This window comes from Rhinoderma darwinii, chromosome 4 (assembly GCF_050947455.1).
Source record: "Rhinoderma darwinii isolate aRhiDar2 chromosome 4, aRhiDar2.hap1, whole genome shotgun sequence".
Classification (NCBI taxonomy): Eukaryota; Metazoa; Chordata; class Amphibia; order Anura; family Rhinodermatidae; genus Rhinoderma; species Rhinoderma darwinii.
Genome location: NC_134690.1, coordinates 97966528 through 97988349, shown reverse-complemented (window position 1 = coordinate 97988349; position 21822 = coordinate 97966528).

Here is a 21822-nt window from a genome sequence, read left to right as displayed (position 1 = left end):
TGATAATATGAGTGATGGCTGATTAACGATTATACAATACTAGTAAACCAAAGCATAATAAGTCAAACATACAATAGACAAACTCCAGCGCTTGCTCATAAAACTTATGTGATTCCAGTCATTCTATTAGCTAAATACATTCTAACCAAGTTAAGATGTGCAGGTGTGTCTCAAAATATACTTTGGTGGTGCCCGTGAGAGTGTCTAATTCCAGCTGACACATGGAGTATACTCCTCTTGGGCAACTAGCCTTGAACTCAGAGGCTGGTCTCCCGGACAGCAAACGTCATATTGGTTAATGCTGCCTCAATAGCGTCTACTCCAAAGTAAAACTGGTAGTCACGTGCAGAATGCATTTATTAATCCACCTATACAAATCCCACACTTCATCTTTCTCCTATGCAGCTTTGAGGGAATTATATTGTACAATAATATTTTGCATAATTTTTCTATTTAAGGAAATAGAAATAAACAGTTCTAAGTTTAAATAGAATGTTATCCAAGTTGTGATGTTTTATGTGTAGCTGCCTGCAGATTCCCAGGTTAAAATAATTAAACGCTCGGGGTTACAGCAACTAGATCTATGGTGATCACCTGATCCCCAAGGAAGCTTTAATTTCAGGAGAATTTGTCAACATGGGACAACCTCTTTAATCGGTCTAGATAAAGAAATTTTGAAAGACAATCTCTTTCTTTTTCTTCTACTGTAGGAAGTCATCTGGAAATATTAAATCATCTGGAAATATAAAAGGAATTAAGAAATTTGATAAGGAATTGTTGGCACAGTATTTTAGTATCTCAAGCAGATTACTTAAATAATTTATGCTTCATACTTGTTTTTTATCCTAAACCCATTGTAACCAACATAATATATATTGACGATTGAGAAATGAGTAAGAAAAGCCCAAAGGCTAATGTTACTACTAAAACAACTCTGATATGAGCACTATTTTTGGGGGGCAGTCATGAGACAACTAAAGGACCCAGGGATTTCCATTAGGTCCCCACAATACACTTCCGCAACTATGGGGATGTATGCATCCAGACCGAGGCAAACTTGACCATGTTATTTCACCTTGTGCTTTGTCGATCAAATAATGCATATATTAATAACGTAGCTGGAGTTTGCAGACAATATTAGCTACATATAAGTAAGTCAAAGGCAAAATAGCCCTTATTATTTGGAAAAAAACACCTATTTATCATAAAGGCAGTATGGGCCCTATGTTGAAAGCTATACTATTTGAGGTGTTGCTACTTCCCACCAAGAAGGGGTTTCTGTATATATGTGTAACGACGGGGGTAGGGAAACGAACAAGTGAGCCCTAATCTACCCGCCACTCTGTCCCTGCCTACTTGCAACGACCCGCCCTAGGCGACGGGGTACAACTGGGCGGCGGTCCCTACGCTCAGTAAGTGCACGAGACAAACATACAAGGGAATACAAAGCAAAGGGAAAGGGGCAGTTGCCCACGGAAATACTGTGAGCAACCAGAGTGGTGAACGAGCCAAGTCAAACCAGGAGAGCACGAGGTACCAAACGCAGAGAAGGAGAGTAGTCAGTAAGCCAGGGTCAGTATGGAGCAGGATCAAATAGTTAGGAGCTGTAGCTGGGCCAGGAAACCACACGAGAAGAATCACAAGCAAAGGAGGAACAGGAAAGGCAGGTATAAATAGACAGAGGGCGGGAGCTAGCTCCGTCTGGCCAGGCTGCGATAGGCTCTCCCACTCCTAAGCCTGCCATCCTGAGTGGTGGAAGATGGAGTCAGTCTCAGAGACGTAGATTCAGGTGCAAACTGATTACCTATGGGAGTTAACCCCGAAGCTGTGCCTGGCAGATCCTTTACAATATGCATATGTATTGGGGTTTGGCAGATAGGTCATATTTTAAATGGAGATAATACATATTCTATAACGCCACATCTGACTATTCTTCAAAAATACTATTTGGAGATGCAAAACAAAATTTAAAAATCTACAGTTTGATCCTTGTTCAAAGACAGAAGTGCAGAAACTGTAGCTGGATTAAAACCTGTCACACTGATATACAGCTAGCACTTTAAATACAGTTAAAAACACTCACGCACCACGGCCCACCAGCTGAATATTGAAATTCAATTTCTGGGAACATGAGTGGGACCAGATTGCTGAAATTTCAAAAGTAGCTGGGAGGCCTGGAATGTATTGTGAAGTAAAATGGTTTTTACAGTGATATATAAAAACCAATATTCTATAAAAACAACTGGTGAAAAACATTCACAAATTGGAGGAAAAACACACAGGACCTTCCATATGTACAGGGAAATTTGTCGAAACAACATTAAGGAAAAATGTTAATCTGTATTTTAAAAACACACATTTAACACATGCTGAAAGTATTCATGTTTTTTCTTTTTATTATTTTATATAATGTGTTTTCTTTGATAGATGTTTAACCCCTATATGTATCCACATTTTCTGCAATTACTATATGTACCCACATTTTCTCCATTTACGGTTTGGACAGTAAAGTACTGCTTATGTATTGTAACTGTAAGAACCTTGATTCTGTGATATCCAGAGAAAGAATTAAACCAAATCGTACATTTCACCCAGAGGACCCCCACCTTTTCACAAAACTACGGTTAGGTTAGGGTCTTTCTACTCTCTTGGCCTAAGGAATTAAGTGCATGCTGGTTATCTGTTAATAGATTATCTGGGTAAGATTGGTGGAACCGCGGCTGTAAAAATTTAGTGACGCGTTAAGTTGCCTGCAGCATCAGGGCCAAGAATTCATCTGGCCAAGTCAAAATAGATCAGTTAAGTGCAGCACCAAAAGAAAAAGCAAAGTTGTAGTAAACCAAATGACCTGTGCATGTGCAGCATCCCACCCAGCCCCAATACAAAACTCATGTCGGCGGTGTCTGGGACCTGCAGGTAAGTTCTTTACAGTGATCTCTGCTTGGTCTGCTAATAGAATATGTTATTGCGACAAATTTGGTAGGTCTATTTACAGATATAAAAATATAATTTTACCCTTTAACATTTTCTTATTACTAAAATTGAACATAGCTTTTATTCATTTGGTTGCTGTTCTTTAAACGTTTCCTTATATCCTTTCCCAATATTGTATCTAATCCTGTCAGTACCATAGACTGCAACACATCAATGTATTATTGGTCGTACCGGACATACTGAAATGCAGGCTGTTTAGTGTTTTGTTCTATTTTCAAGAAGCTTTATGGTTCTTTCAAATTAATATTATATATAGAGAGTTAAATATATAAAGAATCTGGAACAATAGATTGACTATCAGCCAAGCAACATTATCCTTCCCATCAAGTGTAAATGTGCAGTAAATACAATTATTCTGTTTCTATTTCCCAGTCTGCAGAGTTCATGTTCACGTCAGTGAAGAAACGAGCATAAACAAGTCATCTACCTGAATTATCACTTTGACATTTCTGAAACTTCCCTGAGTCAAGATGCTAATACTGCCGAATTTCTCATGGCAAGATAAAGCCTTCCTAGTGAGTGAATATTAATTTGAACTTTTTTTTATCACAGGGTAAATGGTAGTGGAGAGAAGAAAAGACGTTTGGATAGGCAGCAGTGATAGAAGGTAACACTGGAGGTGAGGAAAATGAAGGTACGAGAAAAAAACAAAGAAGAGATATAGTATATATGTGCACAACGTTTACAAACTTGTCAGAAAGCGTTACAATAGGCTAACGTTTCCATTGGATTTCATAGCATTTCTGTAATCTAGTAAAAGTTTCTAAATAGAATATAATATTATCTTAACATTTTCCATTCAGTTCTCAGGGCAAAATGGAATTTTCAATAATTTCTTTTTTATTCATACTATACAGTCATGAGAACCATCAACTGTGTACCAAAGAGCAGGGGCAAAGTTTGCAATTACAGTTTAAAGTGGCACCTCGGAGATCCACTGCTTCTAGTCACTATAGTAACAGGTAATTGAATTATGAAGACCACTCTTCTCTTACTGGAGATGTCAGGTTGTCACAGACCACCCCTTTATTATCACTTCAGTAGTAACTGCCCTGCCTCTCATCTTTTCCTGCCCACATTTTTTTTAATTAGACAGCATTTCCTAAAAATTGCTTGCCATTGCAAAGGCACATGGAGTGGTTTTAGGCTGCGTTTCCCACGTAGCGTAAAAGCTGCGGAATTTCTACAATTCTGTGGGGAAATTCTGCGGCATTTACAGTAGCATCAAAGGGGATGAGATTTTGAAAATCTCATGCCCACGCTGCGGAAAAAAACCGCAGCGAAAACATTAATGACTTGCTCTGCGGTGCGGAATTTAAATCCACAGCATGTCAATTTAAGCTTTGTTTTTGCTGCTTTACTGTTGCAGATTTTCCCCATTGAGTTCAATGGGGATGCAAAACTCGCAACAGATAACCAAAAGTTGTGACACAGCCATTTCGCCGCAAAAATCGCAACTGAAGAGAATAAAAAAAATCATACTTACACAGAATTCCCTGCTTATTCCTTCAGTTCGGCCTCCCATGTGACTGTTGCAGCCAATCACAGGCTGCAACAGTCACAAATAGGCTGCTGCGTTATCTAGGGAAGCCGGACCGGACGGCAAAGTAGGGACGCGTCACCATGACGACGGTCACGGTAAGTATTTTTTTCCTACCGCTACTTTCCGCAGTGGAAATTTTGGCCGAAAAATCGACTGAGGGTTCCAGGTCGGATACGCTGCATAGTTTTTATGCAGCGTATCTGACCTGTGGGAACCAGGCCTTAAGGAACTATTTTTAGGCTGGTTTTACACAAATGAGGAAATTATTAAGACTGGCTTTTATATACCCCAGTCTTAATAAGAAACAAGCTGGAGTAAGATGGGACAAATTTATTAAGAGGTGCTCGCCTCTTAATGAATGTGTTGCATCTTCGGCTGTCTGTGCACCAATGAGTGAAATTTGCACCAGCCTGGAGCTGGCGTAGATTTCCTCTATAATTTATGCCAGTTTCTGGCATAAATTTTAGTAAATGCATTGGTCTGTGGATGTGAACAACATCTCTTACAGACAAACAGTATTGAGGTAATGGAGAGGCCAGCCCAATTCCCTGACCGCAATCCCATAGAGAACTTGTGGGGTGACATAAAAAATGGGGGTTTATGAGGCAAACCCAAAAATGCAGAAGAACTGTGGAATGTCGCCCAATCTTCCTGGACTGGATACCTGTTCAGAGGGGCCAGAAGTTGGTTGACTCCATGCAATGCAGATGTCTAACAGTTCTCAGAAACAACGGTAATGCCACTAAATATTAGTTCAGTAAAGGGAAATCTGAAACATTTTTTCAGTTTATACATTACATTTTTGAGTTTTTAAAGAAAAATGCCGGCACTGCTATTTTTTTGAACCGCCTAATATTAATTTTTCTTTACTTTTTGTAAAGGATTAACACAAACTGGATGCATTTTGTTATTGTTTCGAATTGGAATTGAATATGTAGTATTTCCAGTGCATTTGCATTTAGGCAAATAAAAGTTATTATAATGATTTAGCTCTTTATTTGCTTTTTTAAACTCACTGCTATTTTTTTTAACACTACTGTATATGCGTGGCCTACGGGCAGAGCAAGCAGGCTATGCTGTTAAAGGTTTTTCAAAGGCTAGGGACAAAGTGGAGAACTAAGGCATCATGCACCTGACCATATTTTTGCGGCCACGATTTCTCTGCATTTTTGCGGATAAATTGCGGACCCATTCTTTTTTATGGCCCCTTGTACATGACTGTGATTTACACGGATTGGTGCGGGGGCTGCAATTACGGACTGCAAAAACTCGGGACAAGTAATTTTAGGCCATGTTCAGACGTGGCGGAATGTTTCTGCTGCAAATGTTGGTGCAGATTCGGGGCAATTACGCACCGAATCTGCACCAACATTTGCATATCTGACAGGTAATTAAGACGTTGCAGATATCACAGCGGACTTGTCACAGATTTCAGTTTTTGCATTGCAAAGGCTGAAAACCGCAGTGAAATTCTGCTACTTCTCCGCAATGGAATGAGCATGCTGCGGAGGGAAAATTCTGCACCGCAACCTAATTTCCGCACAGTTATTTTCTGCAACGTCTGAACTAAGTTTCCTAGAAAGGTATAGAAACAAATGTAAAAAACGGCTGCTGCAGAATTCCACTGCGGACTGTCCGCAACAGAATTCAACAGCAATTCCGCCACGTCTGAATGTGCCCTCACTGTCCGCAATTCCGGATTCCCCAATACTGGTGAATTGTTGTGGATCCGTCAGTCCATATGACAATCGAGCGCACAACAAGGGTTTTTGGTGGTCCGATGGACCGCTACAGACCGCGGATTTGCGTACCACAAAACAAATTCAGTCGTGTGCATGAGGCCTTATTGATCCTGGAATGCCTGGAACTGGAATGCCGGGAAACAGAGTAAATTACCAAGGGGACAGAGTTATCATGAACTTAGATGTGATCGATAACAGGTGGATCCTGCGTGTCAGACACACAGGACCCACTATCACGGAAGCCGTCAGTCCTGCTGACCTGTCGGATTCGGGTTTGAGTGCAAGATACAGCTTTTATGTATCCAGGACATATATAGAAGCCGTATCTCAAAAAGTAAAACACATTTTTATTAAAAAACAACTGCAAAGTTATTTCAAATACCATAATACTTTGATATATACAGTATATATATATATATATATATATATATATATATATATATATATATATATAACCAAGATTATCGTATTAAATGTGAGTTTGTAAAGCAATCTTGAAGCGCACTGGATGTCCATCTCCTGTGGGTATTATTAGACATCTTCACAGTAGTCACATATAAGCATGTCATTATTCCGGTGAAGTCATTTGCATTTTATAAACTATATTTGCAAATAAAATATTTGATTAATTTTACAAGTAGATGGCTGTCTGTATCTTGCTGTAATTTTCCTTAACACAAAGAAATAGCATATTTTTAGGTGTCTGTAACTTCATGTTCTTCTTAATTAGTTCATTAACAAAGACATCAGGAGGCAGATTCTGACTGCTGGGAGGAGGACACTGTACTTTACATGTGGTTTTATAACAGCTACTGTTCTTCAAATACAGTTCATGTTGATTCATTTATTTCTTAGCGGTATCTCAGAAGACAGATACGGCAGATATGGAAATTACAAAGCAGTGTCAATGTGACTTATAAAATACTTGGCTATTTCTCAGAAGATACTTTGAACAACTTTATTGAACAACGGCACCTTCACTTCTTTCATTTATTTGACCTTGACTTTATTTTCAACGTTACTTCGCTTAATACAGGAGGGAACGGGGATGAAATAAATACAAAAACTTGCATGTCTCATCGCTTCGTCTGCCAACCCCAATCCTGACTTTTCTTTGAGAAACTGAAAACAAATTGCCAAAGTGATTTGGAGGTGATGCTATCATTTTACCATTATGCCGTCTGAGTGATTGGAATGAATTCCATTAAACAATAGGGAGACATACAGACAGGAGTTTTGCTTAAAAAGCTCGGCCCCCAGCATTAAACCTTCCACAACCTAACTTTTTCATCACCCCATATGATGTATTGTATAAACAGTATAAATATCAAGCATTCTTTTGTAAGGTAAATTTGGTCCATATTAAATGAATACTGCTCTGTACACCCAGTATGATAAGTCCTTATAACGTATCTCCACTCTGCACACATATAGTACTCCTATAAACCAGTCATAGCCAGATTTTCCTTTACGCAGAGCAAATATTTAGTTTGCTGCCCCAGCCCTGTATCTAAATACACCTTGAGAAAGCGGCCGGTGAAGCGCACGTCAGGGTTCTGTGGTGGTGGTCTATTTTCTTTCTGGGATATATCATGCAACAACCTGGTTGGTACTATGGCAGATTTAGCTGATGGGGCCATACTGTAATGGCAGATAGGACATTACTGTGAATCTGTACTAGCAACGAATGTTTATATGTGAGGATTTCTCCGATTACCAACCCCATTTTTTCAGGTTGTTTTTGTGTGCATTACTATTGTGATTTTTTTACTCTTTATTTTTGTGTTGTGATACGTGATATTTGACCTTTGATTCTTGTACTGTGATACATGATATTCTGGTTCCCCTGACCACCACTGCATGTTTTTATTTCTGTGGGATTTTAGGTTAAAATGGCCACTGACATTTAATTTGTTCTAATAAAGATGAATTTTTGCATTGTACTTGGTTATTGAATTATTGAGTTATTTTGGTATATGTGTATGTTGATAGGCATACACTGTATCTAAATACCCTTGATGGGTGAGTTTGTGGCACCCCTCTGGGCACCCAGCACATGCCCCATTCCCCAGCTTCCCTAGCTACTTCCCTGTTATTGAACTTTTTCTAGCATTCTTTGACTTTTATATGTGCATGAGGACAGTTCCTGGACCCCTAAACGTTAATACAGTGTACAGTAGCCTCAATTGATAATTACAGAATAAAGTAATAATGTGACTTAGAGCTTTCTTAGAAAAAAAGATGACACTTAGCATTTTATTTGCCTTTACACAAAGTTTAGTTCATCATGAAGATATTTACTCTTGAAAGTTATAGTTTTATATGAATCCTACCGGTTATAGTCATTTACCAAAATTTCCAGAATTGTCTGCACCATATACATTTTTCATCTGCCAAACTATTGCTATTAATAGATTCAACATAGAATATTAAAAGACACGTGCCATAACTCACTGTGCTCACTGTAGATCTATCTATCTATAGGTATTATGAAATATTTTTCAGTGACTAGAGACATGACAAACACTCAATGGGTAATCCGTTAGCACTGGGATTTTGATTAAGAATTGTCAGAAAGGCAACAATTGTTTTTTAGTGATTTAAAACCTCTGCAGTAAGTATACTGTGAAGAAAATTAAATTGTCACTTTGCTTTGTCTCTTTGTTTTTTTTTAAAATTATCTACTGTTACCCAAGATTTTATATGGGGTACATGAGGCACTGTTATCAGTTGGGTACACGTCTCATAAGATAGATATACAGTGTCCCCAACCTACAGGTAAAATAACAGGTTGGGGGGGGGGGGGGAGAAGGGCTACAATAATGAATAAATATCATTGTAAGATGTTTGGCTTATATAGCAATAATAGTCAATATCATAGAAGAATACAAACAATGTATTTTGTGCCTAGAAATATCACATGACATTTTGGTTATTGGGTTGCATTAATGCTTGGAACACAAAATCAATGTCAGCGTCCTAAATATCAGTAAAGAAACATTAACACTTGCAAATCCAGTTTGCAAAACATCCATCATTATTGTACTGAACTAAGCCTTCCCTTTCATTATGAGGGTGACTAAGTATATACTACAAGCATGGGTTGAAAACAAAAGGAATCACATTGTTTATTTGGTTGATTTGTTATATCCTGAATGTAAATAAAACAAGGGAACATTTTGTGCATGTGGAATAACTTTGAGATGGCTGATTTTGCTTTCACACAGCTGTTTTCCTCTGGGTGTCCTCGTAAGTCCCACACTAGGAAAATATTGCACATTTGAGCAATTTATGAAACTCTAGTACAGGCAGCTGGTCATGATATACTGATCCATTCTATCATCACCACCATTGCCTGAAGTATAGAAGAGAATCTGTGATATAAAGAAGAGTACAAAACCTGGGGTTTACACCACTAATACTGTACAGATTTGGTGTCAAGTTAAGCCAGAATAGTATTATATATAACATGCACTATGTCAAATGTCTGGATGTTCATTTTCTAAATACAGAAGACATTATTGAACAGGAGAGGATGTAGAACAGGTGGATAGGAGTTGCATTGTTATGTCACAAGATTGTCAATGTTGATCTGGTTTAAGGAACAGTAGACAGAAAAGCTACTGACCTCCAAAATATTTTGAGAGAAAACCCCAATGAAACTTGAAATGTGCAGATGGCTCATGGACACCCCCTGTGAATTAACCCTTTTGTAGGGGGGGTTTTACCTTCTTAAAACTCCCTCTATGAGTCAGAGTGGAGAGGCGTCAACAACTGGAAACGTTCAAGTGATGGCAAATCCCCTCCTGCAAAATCAGCTGTTTGCCAGGTTCTCTGGAGCTGGACCGGCAGCGACTGATTGTCGTGGTGACTCTTATAGTAAAGGAGATATCTGTGATGAGACAACTTCTTTAAACCCTAAGATCTACTAAGCGTAGATTTATTTATTTTTTGTCTATCTGCATTTCACTTTTGTCTATCTGCATCTTGCTTATTCTTTGAGGGCGAAACAAAGGATACGTAGGGATAAGGTTTCTGTGTGGGGTCATCTTTATCAAGGTGAGCACACCTCTTCTATTTACAATTATGTTATTATGAAGCTTTTTAGGACTTATTTTCTGTACCTTCTACTTTCATGCTCAGTCCTGCATTCATTTTTGTCCTTTTTTGTATATTTGACTTCATGAACTAATTTGATATTGTTCTTGTAAACTGTATGTGATCCTACATCATCATTAGTTATGAAATTACATTTTATAACCTAACAGATGGGCTTTTTCTTAGTGATCTCTGCATAATTATTGCTTATGGTATATTGTAACACTTACTTTGTGAGAATGAGATTTGTTGTAGCCAGAGGCGGATTAAGTAGACTATAGGCCCTGGGCTATTACCTAAACTTGGGCCCCCCTTTCTCGCCCGCCGCGGCGTAACTATTGTTCATACAACCTTTTTGTGCAAGCATTAACAAATGGATGTTACGATTCCCCTTGTCAAAGGTCTGTGTCCCTACATACTGACAGTCTCCCACCATCTCTGACAGTATTACACTGTGCAGGGACACATCCTCCTGACAAGGGGAATGGTAACACGCATTTGTCTATCAGTCCTGGACTGCACAAAGACTTTTTGTGAAACACAAGGATTTCCTATAATAAACATGTCAGGAGCGGTGACAGATTCTCTATAAATCTAGTGACTCACTGGTGACGACTTCTCAGATTCTGGTAAAGTTTTTCCTCTTTTCTTCTCCATCCAATCCAGACTTCATGATGACTTTTCCCAGCCATGACCCATTTCTTCAGAATTTGTCACTTAGATTTCTTTCGGTTCCTCACTTTTCAAACATTTCTATACCTATAAACGAAGATAAAATGATCATGGTGCCACACACTGTGCCTCTAAATATAATAGCACCATACACTGCGTCCCTGAATATAATTGTGTCAAACACTTTAAAGTAAAGCACCATATGCACAAAGGTCCCTGTAGATAGTGCCACACACAGCCCCCTTTAGATAGCATCACACACACAACCCCTGTTGATAGCGTCACACACACAGCCCCTGTAGATAGTGTCACACACACAGCCCCGGTAGATAGTGTCACACACACAGCGCCTTTAGATAGCATCACACACACACAACCCCTGTAGATAGCGCCACACACACAGCCCCTGTAGATACCGCCACACAGAGCCCCTCTAAATAGCGTCACACACACAGCCCCTGTAGATAGCTTCACACACATCCCACTGTAGATAGCGTCACACACATCCCCCTGTAGATAGCCTCACACACCGCCCCCTGTAGATAGCTCCACACACAGACCCTGTAGATAGGTCACACACAGCCCCCTGTAGATACCGCCACACACAGCCCCCTGTAGATAACGCCACACACACAGCCCCCTGTAGATAGCGCCACACACATCCCCCTGTAGATAGCACCACACATCCCCCTGTAGATAGCACCACACAGCCCCCTGAAGATAGCGCCACACGCTGCAGTAATTAAGGGAGGGAGGGAGTGATGGAGGGATGTAGGGAGGGAGTGATGGAGGGATGAAGGGAGGGAGAGATGGAGGGATGAAGGGAGTGATGGAGGGATGAAGGGATGAAGGGAGGGAGTGAGTGAGTGATGGAGGGATAAAGGGAGGGAGTGAGTGAGGGAGGGAGGGATGAAGGGAGGGAGTGAGTGATGGAGGGATGTACAGAGTGAGTGATGGAGGGAGTGAGTGATGGGGGATGAAGGGAAGGAGGGAGTGAGTGATGGAGGGATGTAGGGAGTGAGTGATGGAGGGATGAAGGATGGAGGGAGTGATGGAGGGAGTGATGGAGGGATGAAGGGAGGGAGGGAGTGATGGAGGGATTAAGGGAGGGAGGGATTGAGTGATGGAGGGATGAAGGGAGGGAGTGAGTGATGGAGGGATGAAGGGAGGGAGGTAGTGAGTAATGGAGGGATGTAGGGAGTGAGTGATGGAGGGAGGGAGTGAGTGATGGAGGAAGGGAGCGAGTAATGGAGGGATGAAGGGAGGGAGTGATGAAGGGAGGGAGTAATGGAGGGATGAATTGATGAAGAGATGGAGGGAGGGATGAAGGGATGGGGGCTTGAAAAAGCACTCACCAGCCTGGGTCTCTGTGTAAAGACCTGACTAATGGGCAGGCCTTTTCCCCTACAGATATACTGCTTCTTCACTGTGGTAGAAGGACCTGATTGGTGGGCGGGGTCACATGGGCATGACGTCATCAAAGGTCCTTTAGCCTACTATTCGGAGCACTTTTATGTAGAGAGTCGTGTCCTAAACACTAGCAGATGTATGTCTGCTAGCTTTCACTATCTCGGCTAAGCCTGCCCTGAATTGCTCTCCCTGCACCTTCTCCCCATCTCAGCAGTGACAGTTAACAGCGCAAGTGTGCTGCATAGTTTTTAAAAATATGTGCAGTTCGGGCGGCCATGGGCCCCCTGGGTGCTTTGGGCCACGGGCGGCCACCAGAACTGCCCATATGATGATCCGCCATTGGTTGTAGCACATTAACTGACACACTGACTGATCTAACACACTGGTTGAGCTGTGTCCACTTTAAAAATTTTCTGAAATATCCGCCTTAGGCTGCGTTCACATTTGTGCTAGAAGCTCTAATAAGAGCTACCATCATAGATTCTGGCAAAAATCCCAGGAAAAAAAAATGCAGCATCCAGCACAATTTGGTCCTGTAAAATGACATACACCATGACGGAAACCTGATGGAACCCATTAAAGTCAATGGGTTTTATCCGGCACGATTGGTGTTTGTCGTGTGATGGATCCATCCCTGCCGTCATTTCACTGTTCTGCTCCTATGACGGAGCAGACCAACAAGAACAGACGCAAATGTAAACAGAGCCTTATCTGAGGAAGGGGAACAGATCCCTAAAACGAATGTACAGAGTTTTAGAAAATGAAAAAACTGAAAGAATATATTACGTCCATGAGATTTATTGGAAGTTCGATCCTGAAATTTGTAGAGTCTTCTCTTGCAGCCTTCACTCTTAAAATGGGACCAGAATGACATTCTATTACAGATATAGTTAATGTAGTGCATTCTAGGAAGTTTACTGTTTTTACCAGAAACTGGTGTTTTCTAGGTAAACCTCTACAAGAAGGAAGTGCAGCTAAAAGCATTACATTATATGGTCTGAACTAAGCTGTTATGGTTGTGTCTGTTAACATGCTGTCAAATGGTTCAATTTAAAGAAAAAAACAAAAAGAAAAGTTGTATTGTGAATGCACTGGCCCTGAATTATAATATGTATAAGGCTGTGTTAACACGGCGAGATCAAAATGCTCTTTTTGCCGCATGTGTCCTGACAGTGAATAGACATCACCTCCAGCCAGGACGCGATGTCTATTCACACTCCCGACACTTCAGTAACGTTTGTGTGTGACTTACTCACACAGCACATCGAGATCACGCTGTGCTGTCATCCACAGCGTGATCTCGCGAGATCACGCCTGCTGTTATTAAAGGTTTTTTTTCTAAAAAGTGTCCCCCAGCCTTGGTTTGCCTTCCCTAATACCACCTATTAAACTTCTAACCAGTTTATTTTTGATCTCCATCGTCACTGCTGCTTTTCCTGTTTGTTTACCTCCCTTTGCTTCTGGTCCTGGCTGTTTCCTGTCTTGTAACCCACCAAACCCATGATCCCCTGCTGCATCTGAGGAGACAGCTTACATCCCCCTTCCTCCAAAGCATCTCAGCTATTTGCATACTGCCACGCCCCTCTATGTTCACAGGATGTTGCAGACAGTAATTAGTCTAATAGATTAAAAAAAGGGCCATTAGCGATAGGAGGACAATAGAGGAGGAGGAGGAGGGAGGACAAGATAAAAGGAGGAGGTGGTGTGTTAGGGAAGAGACAAGACGGTCAGGCAGTGCGGGAACTACCAGTGTGAAGAGGGCTGAGGAGGCGTGGACGACGAGATAGAAGGAGGGGGCGTGTACTAAGATTGATGACGCTCCATGTCTTTGCTCAGCCAGCACTTCCTGCTGTGTAAAGACACGGCGCGTCATCAACTACATCTACAGGCGGCGGGACCAGAGGAGGCGGAGCTCTGAAGAGCTCATGAAACATCCGCCCGGCCCACTGCCTGTAAATGTAGTTGATGACGCGCCGTACCTTTCTCAGCCGGAAGTGCTGGCTGAGCAAAGACACGGTACCTCACATGAAATGAAAAATTAACCCTTGGTGCGGTCACGTTACGGCAGATCAGAACAGGAGAAAGCTGGCACAGGTAAGTAGATACTATATTAAAAATGTTTTTAAATATGACTAATTAAGTTAAAATTAAAATAAAATTTATTCCCGGACAACCCCTTTAAGTCACACGCAAACGTTACCGAAGTGTTGGGATTGTGAATAGATATCGCGTCCTGGCTGGAGGTGATGTCTATTCACTCTCAATACACTTCAGTAAAGTTAATGTGGGTGTATGTGACAGCAGATCGTGATCTCGCTAGATCACGCTGTGCTGAGTACATGAATGGAGAGAAGTGTATGACGCTGATTGATCACTGATTGGTCAGTGTCGTACACTTCTCTTTACAAGGCCCACTTGGTCAAAAGGTAACAACACGCCCAGTTCTCTATTAAGAAAGTAATTAGCATAAAGCTACAATAGGTCATAACTTGGTCAAATTTGATTGTTTTTCTAAATAAAAAACACTGCTGTTACCGACATTACAGTGCCGATCAGATTATGTAGGAGATAGGTCACTTATAATGTGGTGACAGAGCTTCTTTAAACGTATACGTTTTTTAATATGGGAGTCTATGGGTGACGGATGGCATTCGTCAGAGGCAATCATGACAACCATCCAGTAAAAAAAGTATATGTTAAACGTATAGGTTTTTTTAACATGCAAACGGATGGTAGATGAATGTAATTTAAGGCCTCGCTCACATCAGCATCGGGTTCCGTTTTGTGTTTCCGTTCATCTATTCCGTCAGAGGAATAGATTAATGGAAAGCCAAACGGAAACTATATCTTCTATTTGCATTACCATTGATTTCAATTTTAATGTTTCCGTTTCAGTTGGTTTCCATTTGTTTCCGTTTTTTTCACGGAAACAATAGCGCAGTCGACTACGTTATTGTTTCCGTGATAAAACCGGAAACTTTACGGAACGTAAACAAACTGAAACAAACTGAAACTGAAGCAGTACCATTGAAATCAATCGTAATGCAAATGGAAGCTATATTTTCAGTTCGGCTTTCCATTAATCTATTCTTCTGACGGAATAGATGAACTGAAACCCCAAACAGAACCCGACGTTGATGGAACAGGCCCTTAGACATCCGAGAGAGGTATACATTTTTTTTACATGTTTATTTAAAATCTCGCGCCACACATCTCAGGATATGAGGTTGTTTAGAATTAAGTTAAGGAAAGACACATCTGCATCTTACACATTAGACAAACAAACCACTCTCATAAAACACCCCTATTTAGGGACAAAACTGTATCAGGTGTCTTAAAAGTGTCCCAGCTGTTTGATAAATATGGGGTAAGTCTCCTGACACAGTATTAGAAAAGTTTTACTACAGTTTTACAGCTGCAGATTCAGCTCTTACATGTCTGCAGCTGATATTTATATATAAACTGCGCAATGAAGTTAAAGGTGACCCCGCACTATATCTTACACTATATCTTACAGTATATTTCTTAGATAGGCTTTTAGCAACAACCATGATTATCCCAAAGAAAAACACAGCTGTCAAACTACTATCCTATACAAGGGTGTTGTAATGATCCCGCAGTTTATACTACCATAGCTTTGACTACTTGTATCTTCTTGGCATCTACTCTTCAGAGGTTCGAGATACCTAAAAATTTGCAATGAGACACTGGTGAGAAAATGGATGAAGGACGAGCCATTATTTCATAAAATCATCTCACAGGTCAGACATCACTCTGTCAACGCCCCTCGATCGCAGCCACTGAATTCAACTCTAATAGAATAAAGACATGCTGCCATGACTATTTTTCTTCTGAATGCCGGTGTGTATTTCCATTTATGTCCTTTTGTCTGGGTAGCAGAGTCACCTTAAATGATACATTTGGCAACCAGAAAGTAACCACAATGATGGCTCTGAAAAGCTTGAGAATATACACATTACAGTAAGTGGTTGTAGTTTATCATGGTGGTGTCTGAGAATAAATTTGCTGGATCACCTTGCGTTTCCCTGTAATGGATCGTTTTGTGCAGGTGTGCAGTCGAAAACTGAAAACAGCCATGCTTAAGAAAGCAAGAGATACGATGTGCCACTGCATTAAATAAGGTAACAGCACATTAAAAACGCACGGGAGGCTGGCCAGAGTCTGACTGTAGAATTGACTTCAATTCTTACATAAATAAAACCCTCTATTTCAAATGAAATAAGTATGTGTGTATTTGTAGAGAAAAATAATTAATCGTAGTTCGGTCTTGAGGCTTCATCTTTGCCTTTTCTGTAACTCTGTGATTGAAAACAAATTGAAAGAAGTAAATTCTATTTCCCTGTACTACAAAAATCTCCAAAAAACAAAATGTGCCAAATACCTTTGCTTTCCCTTCCCAAACCCAGACAAAAAAAAATAATAATTATTATAAAAACTCTGAATCAATGGCAAAGTTGTGGAGTCCAAATAATAATGGTATTTTGATTTAGTTCTCTCTAGGGCTTGGCAAATCTCCAATAGGAATAACAGGGTTTGCCCTGGCATATATTATATACAAATGCCATATTTCCTGGATCTGTAGATATATTTGTTCCAGCTTTAATTTGCTATTTGCTCATGACTGGTATTATTCATGGTTAGATCCCAGGTGGTTTTGAGTAGTCCCCCGAGAAAATGAACAAGACCTTTTCACTCCCTAAATTATTGTATTAGCGTCATTTGATGCTGGCAGTTTATGCAGCTCAGTGCAAATTAGTCTGCAGGTTTCACATTGAATTCCTGCTCAGAAAGAAAATTGCTGTATTTAGTCCAATGCAGAAGCACACAATGAACAGAGAACACGAAGAAGAAGCTTCTTTGTAAGAGATATGTGCTGCTAATATTTGACCTGAGCAGTGTTTTTTACCTTTTATACAGCAAGCTGGACAAAAATATTTACGGCAAAATGCAATCACTGCCATGTACCGTGCCATCCAACGCTACCTTGCAGTCAGTTATAATAATATTATCAATGATAGCACACCAGAGAGAATTTTTCTTCTTAGCAATTCAAGTGATGCATAATTCTGGCTTATGTGCCCCTATTTTTAATATATGTATATGCAGTAAATCTATCTACATATTATGTATCACCTATGTCACATTTTCATTTTCTACATTAGTCATTAGGCATCATATAAAAAAAAAATAACATTAAAGTGATGGGAGAAGTACAAACATATCAAAATATAATTTTGACAATAGACTACAGATCCACCAAAAAAACTAAAAAAGGATAGAAAGACAGAAATAAAGAGTAGTTATAGACTGGATAAGATCAAAAACACCCATAGTCTCAAATTTGATTCTGGAATTGTCAGTAGGATAACAACACCTGCCCAAATACCGTATTAAGGCAAATAGAGGTCACAGATAGGAGTCCCCTGTCAGATCAAACAGTCACAGTGAAGAGCAACTCCTACTCTGGCGGAGTCAGCATAATCATGTAATAAAAGGTTGCCCATTCATTTAATATTACATTTCCATGGACAGCTTCCCTTAAGGGTAAAAGCGAATTGCCAGCGGGTCCTTATACAACTCCACTTTTAAATCTAATCCTGGCTTTGGCAACTTCACTTTGTAGATAGCATACAGTTGCAAATCCTGATAAATAAATGTTCTACTTTTGTAAAATGTGCCTGTTGGATACACTAATGTAAAGAAAATACTATAAGTGCCCCATCAAATAGTGATAGGTCTTCGAGAGATCAACTCTGATGGCTCAAAAGTACCATAATCTAAATGTAATCCTGCTGACAGGGAAACGTAGAAAAGAGTGGAAAAATATACCATACAGCGAAAAAGCACAATAGCAAAGAAAAAGAAAAGGGAATATATTATAGGAAGACAAATTACAAACAATTTAATTGATGTCATCTGAAGATTGACTACTTTTCTAATTCTGAATGTCACAGTTTACATACTGAGTGATGTCATCGTACCACGCAGGAGAGCAGCCTGTCCGAAGACATAAGAGTTACTAACAAGAAACAACTTACAGGGCCATGTCATTCTAATAATTTTTGGCACAGTAACAAGTTACCTTTCTGGAGGCTGGTACTTTTTCTAGGAAATACATTGAGGCCCACGCAGCTGCCTGCTTTAAGCTCAGTTAATGCTTGTAAATTAGGGCCGGGCAAGGTTTAGAAGTGGCCCACACATTTAGAAACCCATAAGCATTGCTGAGTGCTGCTACAAAGTGAGTGACACTAAAAGGGGATTTTAATTACAATTTCTCAGGCACATGAATCCAAATGTACAGGAAGAAAAATATCTTTCCCCACATGTCGGAAAATGTAATATCACCCACCCACATGATGTTCCAAGCTGCATGCAGCAAACATTTCTTTATATTTGGTTGATATAAAGTACAATGTATTCTAGATTGTACCAACATTCTTTGTGTTACAGTCTACTGTACAGTATACAGATTCTTTTTACAGTTTTATATTTTGTATTTTATTATGCTGCTTTTATTATCATTGGTATGATACTGGTGAGCAGGGTTGGACATTACTGAAGACTGTAGGTGCGTATCTTTTGATTCTCAAAGCTCTATTCTTCCCAGTAGGCACACATATTGCATCTTTTCTAGATGTATGGGAGCAAGCTATAATCTTCCAAAGTCCATTTATTTAATGCGTATGACATGCTGAAAAAGAGTCACCACAAATGTTCTAATGCCTAAAGGTTTACATTGTGGCTGTTTTTAAACATTGGTGAGCCCAATGCAAAGATTTTTTGAGTGGGTCCCTTCCGTCTCAAAAGTTTTCCTTTAATGTTTGAAACTGGAAAAGTAATTCAGATGCCACCATAAGTACCTCAGTTGCCCTAATAAGTGCCTTCCAGAGATTCACCTTTACAATACCTCAACCTCCGGAGTGTCTGGCACAGGTGTCCGTCATATTAGCCCCTAGGGTACCAGTCACAGATGCCCCCCCAGTGTTCCTGCCCCAGGTTCCTTGATGTTTGACAACCTAGCCTGAGTTTACCTATTGCATTGGGCTGATTTTCTTAACTGTGCTGGATGAGGGGACCCCTCTCCAGCGGCACTTCATGTAATGATAATAATGTGCATCTTTTGCCCTATGGCAAAAGTAGCCATGTTACCCTGTACCCCTTTATCCTAGTATATATTTTCCAAATTAGCAATTGCTTAGTTTAGAATGGCACCTCCTTGTTCTTTGAATGACTGACACCTTTCTTCTAGTTTGGTAGCTATAGTAGGCAGCACTGGGCCACTGCCTGTCTGCAAAATATGACAGGGTATATAGAAGATCGGAGAGTCAAACAAATATCTCTAGACTCTTGATACCAGCAGCCTGTCATTTATACAGGCAGTAGTGAATTTGATATTTCAGAACTTGTCTATGTCATCAATGACTAATATCTGCTAAAATTACTGATATGAAAGATGATAGGGTAGACATATCTTAAGATTATGAGATCTTCATAGTAGGAAAAAAGGTGAAGACGTTACAAGTAATAGAACCAAATAACAACTATCTAAGAAAAAATGGGAAGAAACCGAAAACAAGATAAAGTCGAAAACAAAAGTAATTGGTTTTACCCACAAGTTGTCCTTTAGTTCTGTGAAAAGCAACAACAAATATGTGTACTTTATTCAAGATTTGAGGTCCATAATTCCCCCAAACCAGCATCAACATACTCACTTCACATCCTCAGCCAGTGTAAAATCGGGATTCCTTGGGCCCACAAGAAGAAAATGGTTCTGAAGGCCCACCCTCCAACTATGCAGAACCAGTGCACGTCCACTATTAATTTAGCACAATTAATAGCACAATCTCTGTTGCTATCATTGCACACAGAACATATCATCAATAAAGTCTGATTATCTGGTTATTTTTTAATCAAGTCATAAGAAATAGATCCTTGGGGCAAGTGACTGGCTCCAAATAGGGTTGTTTTCTGCTGTATTCTTCGAGACCATTATTATGAAAGAGCATGAGCCCACCGGTGTATCCTCTAGTAGTCTGGTGGGCCAGTCCGAGCCTGTCCTCAGATCAGAGGACAGAAATGTCACCAAAACTCCAACTACAAGGTCTACCATTCCTTTAAACTTGTCTCTTATGGTCATCAAATTGCCACAGCAGCTGGTGAGGCACAAATCTTCAACTTCTCAGAAGGGCTCCTCTAAATAAACTGTTATGACTATTTTCACTTGATAAACAAGAAAGGATAGATGGGTATTTATTTATGTTATGTATTTCTCATTGAGCATATTCATCACTCTCTGTCCACAAAGGGGCTCACATTATGATCTCAGATGATTTCATAGAGCCAAGACCTATTAATATGTTTTTGAACTGTGGGTGGAAATGAAGCACGAGCCAAAGACAAGCCATGGAAGTGCAAGGATAACATGCAAGCTACATAAACATGGTACCTTGTTTGGATTGAAAACCAGGTAGACCTCAGTGCTACCTAAATACCCCATGCCTTCCCCTCATATCCATGAACCTGAACTCCTATTACCCAACCATCCTTACTTCTCTAACCCAACTTCTAAACCATGTTATGCCTCCTTCCTCTTAAAACTGAATCTCAGCTTCAAGAGTTCTTTAATTGGTGGGGGCTCCCGGAAGGTACTAATGTTCCTTTAAGAGATCTAGCTGGTAGGAAGTCTTTAGAGCAATGCTCCCTGGGAAAAAATATGCAAAACATCTATGGAATAGTGGAATAAGTCAATGAGATCAGTTCACATTTCTGTCATTTTAGGCAACTACACATTCTACCTTTTACAATGGTGTTCAATAAAACTACATAATCTCAAGAAAATTTATATCTACTAGATTTTCAGGCTCATTATGTTTGTGAGTTGCAACTAAATACATGTATCAGTTATTGTACCATTGTCTTTTGAAAGCAATAAAAGGCAGAATAGGTTTTCTTGCCTTCAGGGGTCTGTTTTTGGCAAGGTAAGTTAGTATGTGTACAGTTAACACCAAGAAAAAAAAAGTGTGTTGTAGAGGTCAAATAACCTCTAAACTGAACTGTAGCCTGTCCATTGTCTTGTTTACTGTCTAAGCTCTCTGAAAAGGGTCCTGTAACCAGAAGAACCAGAACTGATGGTTTGGGGCTGTATTTCTCACCAAGGAGTTGGCTGACTACATTTTGTAAAGGTACTATGAAGTATACAATGGCAACCTAAAGTCACATCTACTGCCTACAATTGCTGATAACTTTGGAGAGAATTGCGCATATTTCAAGATGACTCTACTCCATGTCTCAAACCTAAAATGCTAAGTGATGGTAAATGTTTCTTAAAAATAGCTAATTATT